General features: G+C 43.0%; 1 protein-coding gene across 8 annotated transcripts in view; it reads left to right on the forward strand.

The window, feature by feature from the left end:
* PHACTR3 (phosphatase and actin regulator 3) overlaps positions 1–7,789 on the forward strand; it is a 163,298-nt gene that overhangs the window by 87,411 nt on the left and 68,098 nt on the right. The gene's annotated exons all lie outside the window — the stretch shown is intronic.

Raw genomic sequence — 7,789 nt, forward strand, 5'->3', positions numbered from 1 at the left:
ACCCAGACACTTAGCTGCACAACAGAGTTAACACCCGAGATTGTAACATTTACAGGAGATTTTGCCAGAATAGCTCTTGTCTTCTCAGATGGGACAGAGGCCACAAGCATTGTAGCGTGATATGCCACCAAGAGTTCCTACAGGTTTGGGGCTGACAGGAAGAAGGGTCTTATTTTTAGGCTAAGCAAATCACTTTTAAATTAACAAATCATTAAGACCAGAGGACTTCTCTGTTGGGGGTAATCTGGAAAGGTGGTGAATACCTGCTACTTCAGGAAGTCAGTAGGAATCACCAGTACTTAGCCTCCCTGAAATATCAGACCTTGCAGCTTTATCTTCTTTATTCAAACAACATAATTCTGATCTGACCTCTAATGCTTTTAAGTTAGCAGTTTTCTTTCTTCTTGCCTGGTTTATTCTGTGATGCCACAGTCCAGTATTGGTTGCTTTAGACTCCCTTCTATCGCTCTGATTTGAGATGTCATAAGTGTCGAAAACATGCAGAGGATCAGGCTGATTAACAGAGCTTTTGTGTCAACAGGGATATTTCTCCATTTTTACAACATGTTCTGAAGTATTTGGTGCTGGCCACTGCCAAAGAAAAGCTTTGGCTTAGAATGACCAATGGCCTCATCCAGTATGGAAATTTGTGTATTATAAACACACTCCTACTTATTGCCTATCCCCCATACAAAGAGTATATGACAGGGTGGGATATAAATATTTAACTTGCAATAGGCCCACAAATGGCTATTTCAGAGCAAGGGGGTTCCTTTTTAAAAAGCTTTCAGTTTGTGATACTTGTCTAGCATCTTCCTGATGCAAGTCATAACAGACTTCTCCGGTCCACATTTCTGCCATTCCCAGAGCTTGGGACCATTATTTTTGGCATAGTCCTAAAAGTCTGGAAAACAATTTTATCTCATGCAAAATACTGATATTTTGAAAATTGCTTCATTGGTGTTGAGGGCACTTGCCTGGGACCTGGGATACTTGCCTTCCTGAGTCAAGCCACAGCTGGGACTTGAACTTGGTTTTGTGAAAAGCTTTCCAACCAAATCTACTCAAAGGGCCATGTACTGACCACAAGAAAATGGCCAGGCAGATTTCACTGGCCCATCTAGCTCCTGCTAGAAGAACAGTCACTGCTCTTATCTATATGAAGTTCCTACAGTGGGCTCAAATGTTTGCATTATTTTCATGCCCTTCTACACTAGATTATTCTTTAAGCTGTTGTTCATGTTTTGGAACCTGATTTGGCTTCCAGACATTGCCTACATGTTCTATCATAGGTGCCACCTCAGAGGGCTCTGGGTCTCAAGCACCCACCAAAAAAAATTAGCGGGTGCTCAGCACCCACAAGCCACATTGGGTGAGACAGGTTGAAGTAATGTGCTGCCTCTTTGGGGCATGTGTGGGGCTCGGTGTGGGCATGCAAAACAAAGAACAAAGCACCCATCAGCAAAAAGCAATGTCGGCTCCTATGGGTGCCTATACATGTACATTGAGGCTGCTCTAACATGCTATAATTACAATGCGTTGGAGCAGACTCCAGCGCCATGTGCATCAGCTTCCTGTTGCTGAAAAATGGCAGTGGGGGAGCTTTAATTAAAGCTCATTCAACGAGCTTTAGTTAAAGCACCCCTACCACCATTTTTCAATGTGGGGACGCTGATACACGTGACACACCAGGCGCTTTAATTACAGCAGCTCTCAAAACCACTTTAATTAAAGTGCCCCCCCCCGCAGCACATCTATAAATGCCCCATGTGTTCTATAGCCTCAGGCTATCAGAGTCAATGGAAAAATAACCATGTTATCCCACATTATAGTTATTATAATTAAAATATTGACCGAAGATTCAAGAATGTGCTGAATAATTCACAAAGCATCTTGAGAGTTGGCAAGCCTTAACAGTCTGCTGGCTGCATGATTTGGCTAAAATTTAGGTGTGCATGCTACTTCTCTTATCACTGCAGTATATGAGTATATGAGAATTGCTTGCTTTTTGTCCTATAGCCTTCCTATCTCCCAAACAGCCAACCCACAAAAGAAGAAAAAAGAATCAGAGTAAAGATGAAGCATGCTCAGGGCTTTCATGTGGTTCTCATTGCCAGGGAGACCATTTCCTTGTTATTTGTGACTTCAGGACATCTGTCTTACTTTGTCTCCATCAAATTTTATTTTTGTCCATCTCAGTTATACAATGCAAAATCTGAGAATGGTATACAGTAAGAACATGGCAGGTGATTAAAACATTTGCCTCAGAACTGTATGTATCTTGTGGCAAGTGTGTATATTGCTAAAGTCAGAAAGCACATCAAAGTCTGCACTGGAGGATTTGTTTTATACACCCCAAAATAATTCTCCCTTTTACAGCCTTCATCCTCTTTGTTTATATTTCAGGGAATCACAGTCAGAATGGAAAGGGCTAACTCCTTGAGGCTTGCTCAGCTATACTAGTAGAGGATAAGAGAGATTGGGGATGGTACCTTTATACTCCCTGGTCTATCAGACAACCAGCTCTGGTGCAGCACCCAGCTGACAGTAGTCTTAGGGTAGCACTAGCTTATGTCTGCTGGAATGCCTCCCAGGGCTGTTTGGTTATGCCAGAAAACAACAGGGCCAATTCCCCTGCATTGCCAAAGCTTCCACTACTCCATCAAAGTACAAACTTCCCTGTCCATTTGCCATCCTCATGCTTGTGCTCTTTACCAGTCCTCATCTCCTGCCCAAAGCTCTCTAGCTTCACTCCAACTACTACATCTTTTCTTCTTCTTGGGTGTGTCTACATGTGCATTTAGGTGTGCCCAATTTAATAAATATTAGTTTACTGTGCATTAAGGTGATTTAGTCTCGCATTTACATGTACACGCATTAAAACGTATTAACGCTGATGTGTGGACTGACGTGGGACTAGAGTTAGCCCCAAATCAGTCCATACACAGGCGTTAATGCACCTTAACACATCTACACATACATTAATGTGCTTTAGCTATTTGCGCCTAAATTTGATACCTGCTTAGGTGCAAATAGCCTAAAATCACCATTTTTAAGGTGCATTAAGGGCACGCACGTGTAGACATGCCCTTAATATGCCTTTAGTCGGGCTAAAGTGCCTTAAATCGGCATGTATAGACGTGCCCCCTGAGGTATCTGTTTTCCAACAGCAACCCTCACCACATCCCTTCTCAGCAGCTTTGTTTTGTTCTGCCATACCTTTCTCATTTTTTCCTAGATTGCTATTCAGCAGACTTGTTACTTCTAATTATTCTTACATGCAACTCAAAATTAAGATAAACTGAAACAGAGCCAGCATGCTGAGCGAGAAAACAGGCAAGAGGGCAGAATTATTAAGTGAACCCAACTAAACTATTTTGGAGGCGTCAAGATTGCAGCAAGGGTGCCTTACACTCCTAGCCTAACGAAACACTTTATAAACAGATATAAAACTGCTGTTATCTCTCTCTCTCTCTCTCTCAATCTGTATTAGGGAAACATGCAATAGAGATTTGTCACTGGAGCCATCTTTCTGGCTGACAGTTACTAGCCCAAGAATAAAAGGCAAGAGTAAAAGGGGATGTTGGAACATCTTGGGGGGAAATACTATGAACAGCAATGCTCCAACTTCACTCTTGGTGCCTTTCCAGTTGTCTTTATAAACTCCTCACTCACTGCTGTAGGTTCTGCAAAAGATCCTAGGGTAACAAGTAAGCTCTGAAAGAGATGCATGGAGTTTGGGCTGAGGTTTATTTCCTAGGTATGCCTTGATTCCCTGGTATCAGATAAAGATGCTATAGTGGTATTATACTAGAAGCAGTCAATAAAAACACATGGGTGATGCTTAAACCACTTTGCAGACACCTAAATCCTGAATGAACTGCCGCAGGGTCAGCAACTTGCCAAGATACTATCTAAAAATCAGCCGCTCATTTAATCTCCACTTATATGCTTGAGAGACTCCCGGGACAACAGGAATTGCTCAAGCAGCAGTCTGCAAGTGTATAGCCAAGGACAGGCATGGCTTGGTGGAGGTTGTCCTGACCTCCATAGTATCTTCCAGGGGTGAGGGTACAATTTCATGCCTTGTGAATGAGATAGGCTAATTGTGTAAGTGCTTATACTCCCATTACAATGGCTGTTGCAGGAAGGGCTAAATGCCAATTTCAGTAGTTTCTGTTGCAGCTTTAAAATAATTCTAATAGCATATCCATTTTGCTATTTTCTGTTCTCAGTGCTGTCTCTTGTAATGAGCAGTTCTAATGGCTCATAGGTTCATTTTCATTATGCTTTTCGTTTTTGAATATATAATTGGGGGAAAATAAAACAAGTGATGAGATTCTTGCATGCTACAGCACTTGAAAGGCTGCAAAACTTCAGTCTTCCGTAGATACTAGTATGCCTCACTGTTTGTTTAAGTTCTTAACTTCCTAAAGGCAGCTTCCAGACTACAGTGAACAAAGGCCATTTTGGGTGGGCAGCATTCTTTCAAACTCTGGACGTACAAGGTACACAATCTCAGTGCTTCATGCATCCATAATACTGATTTCCTTTGTAAATCACTTTGAGATCTACCAATAAAAATGCTGTATATGAGAGCAAGGCATTATCCTTATAGAATAACTCACATATGTCATGGGCAAAAATGTTTGGGCATCAAACATTACAATTTTAAATTTAAAAATACGAGTTTAAATTTTAAATTAAAAAATACGAAATCTAAATTTTACTCTTGTCAGTTGTTGCCATTGAGTTTTGAATGCAACATGAACAAAAGAAAAGATATTTAACTACCTTCTGTTGCTCTTCTGTGAGTAACAAAACTCATATTTTGTGCATTACAAGAGGAAAATTGTATTTGGAGTCAATGGGCATCTTTCTCTTGTCAAGACCTTCAGATACCGGCCACAGATACTCACAGAGTGTTTTAGAAAATATATTCTCTACATAAACTACAACTGACATATGGCTCTCAGTGGGAGAAATAAAAAGGTGTAAAAAAAACCCAACTAAGAAAATTCCTGCTTTTGGTAAAAGCGCAGTTGGAATTTTAATGTCCACTCAAAACTGTAGCATTTCAGCAAGGAAAACTTGTTCAAGCTCAGTGGAAGAAGACCAAAGTTGCTTTAACGTGCTTTTAAAACAATGCACCTCTTCCCTTGATTTACCTGATTTAACTTTGATTCTACAACAGAACAGTGTTTCAGGAACCACTAGTTATGTTCAGGGAACTTTCACTCCAGAGTTACTCTTTGATTCACCTTACCAGCATGTTGACTCTAGCACTGTCCCATGCAACCCCTCTTAATAGTAGATGAGCAAGTTACACCCATATATAAATAGCAGTATCAGGAATGTCACATGTTTTATTATTTCACTTTGTGCACCCAACAACAGTTCTGCTGACTAATATGCTAACCAATATGGATGTATTCAACTGCAAGGCTATAATGCAAACCACTAGTAAAACGTGCTTAATACTAATATTTAAAAAAAAAATGAAAAAGAGGAATGCATTTTTATCCTGCTGTGTTTAAAAATCTTTTCAAAATTATTTCCTGTTGGAAATCCCCACCTGTCATGAAAATCAAACCTGTAATATATTGTGTATAGTTTTCTTATCCAGCATTCACAAAGAACATTATTATTATTTTATTATTCCAGAGGGAAATGACTTGGAAATGCATATATGCTCATGGCTCCACATTGCTCATATAAATGGTTAGGGGTAGTTGAGCAAAATTTGCTGATAGTCTTATAACTAACATGGCTGGGTGACTGGGGGTGGCATCACTTTTGACAATTATAATTGGGTGTTCATATATACAATGCTATCAGTATCCTCATTTATGGAACTGTGCTTTTTCCCTGTTGTGACACTGGCTGGAAGATGTCTATCGCCATTCAGTCTTCACTGTTAACATGTCATATTAAACAAAATGAGTGGGCAGGGAAAGCCAAAATACTGAAAACACATAAACCAGTTCTTCTACTGAAGCATAATCCATGAAGTCATATGGTTTGGCTGCATGAAAGGAACTACAGCATTTTCCTTCGCGTGTTTAAGGAGCATATTTGTGTAATAGCTGTTGGGAATTCTGCTTAACTACTTACTACATCCCAAATAATCTATTTCTGTACATAAAAGTCTGAGTTCACTGAAGGCCTGTAGTACTTTATGTGAGGAGAGGGCATTTACAAGGGACGAGTAAATGCCCATTTACTAGGGACTGGGGACAGCATTTGGAGTCAGAAACTCATGAGAGAAAAATCCCAGGTCTCATCAAAGACCCTGTCTGCTTTTGGGGAATGTACTTCGATCTACATTTTCCAGAATGACCGGTCGTTGCAGGAACGTAGCCTAGAGCTAGCTGGGCCCGCGTTAAAGCAACGCCAAATGTCCACAGCTTCTCCTGAAGTCACGCATGCGGCTTTGCAGGTGCTCAGCATTTCTGTAGAGGGGTCTTAAAACAGGCACCCCAAATCCATGGTGCCTTTTAAAGCCATTTAGTTCATCTCTGTCTCAGGTTCCACATCACCAACACAAAGGTACCTACTGCAGAGCAATTACGTGATGTTTTGGTCAACGCTTTAAAGATCGAGAGCTGGATAAGGACTATGCATTGCCCTGTGATTATTATTACAAAAACAGTCCATCCACCTGAGGTGTCTCTGTGCCCTCATAACCATGGTATCAGAGCATCTTGCAGTTGTTTCCCCTCGCTTTGTGCGGCACGCGCGTTCCTGCAAAACGGCGCAGAACTCGAACTCGTGTCGAGGGAACCCACTTTACAATGTAACAAATAGGGATACACTCCAAGACCCCGACTGTACTGACCCCCAGCCCCATTTCTGCCACTTGTACCAGACAATTGTGGTGCTCACCAACAGCAAACCATGCATGCCAGCACAGGGCACTGCCATCATGGGGATGGCGACTACAGAAACATGTCTCGCGGGCAGCGAGCGAGGAGCACGGATCCATGCAGGAGACTATTTAGGTGCCCGTCACTCCCACAACACACCGCACAGAGCAGCCGACCGCGGTCCTCCACCACACCCATTGCAGGAGGGCGAATTTACCTCACGCATAACGAATTGTTGGTATAAAAAAGGTCATCGCGCAAGGGCGAATTCGCCCATGCAGAACCTGCATAACGTGAGGGAAGCCTGTAATTTACTTACCTCTGAGAGGAAGTCCTACCATCTCCACACGCTGAGGTGCAGGCAGAGGGGTCGCGCAGGACACCTGGGGCAGCTCAGGAGTCCGGGCCGAGGCGGCTGGCACGTCAGCCTAGCGCCCTCATTGCTAGTCTTTCCTTCTTCCTCAGGCGAGCTCTGGCTATCTGCGTGTGAGGGGAGCTGGCACAAGGCCCCTCTTTTCCTTTCACTCCCTGTTGGATCCCTTCAGAAGAGCACAGACTCCAAGGAGGCCCACACACTCCCCCGGGGCTGCACGCATCCATCCAAGTGCTTTGGCTGAACTAAGCCTGGCAGGGGCTTCTCATGTAGAAAGCACCTGAGGAGGGAAGCAAGGGCATAAGGCGTAGCCCTCCTGTGGGCTCTTTCCTAGTGGGACTTGCTGTCAAGATGGGTGTCTGGCATGGGCAGGCAGGACAGGTACACATTCAACTGCCCATCCATCCCTCCAGCATGTCTCTCTGGGGGTGTCCCTGAGAGAGGGCAGCGACGGGGCCACTCAGATGCTAGGTAGTTGGCTAAGTGCCCTCAAAGGCAGTGGTTCTCAACCTATTTTGGACCGGGACCCATTTGTAAACATCAATGGCCA

This window comes from Alligator sinensis, unplaced genomic scaffold, assembly GCF_000455745.1.
Source record: "Alligator sinensis unplaced genomic scaffold, ASM45574v1 scaffold970_1, whole genome shotgun sequence".
In the NCBI taxonomy this organism is placed as follows: Eukaryota; Metazoa; Chordata; order Crocodylia; family Alligatoridae; genus Alligator; species Alligator sinensis.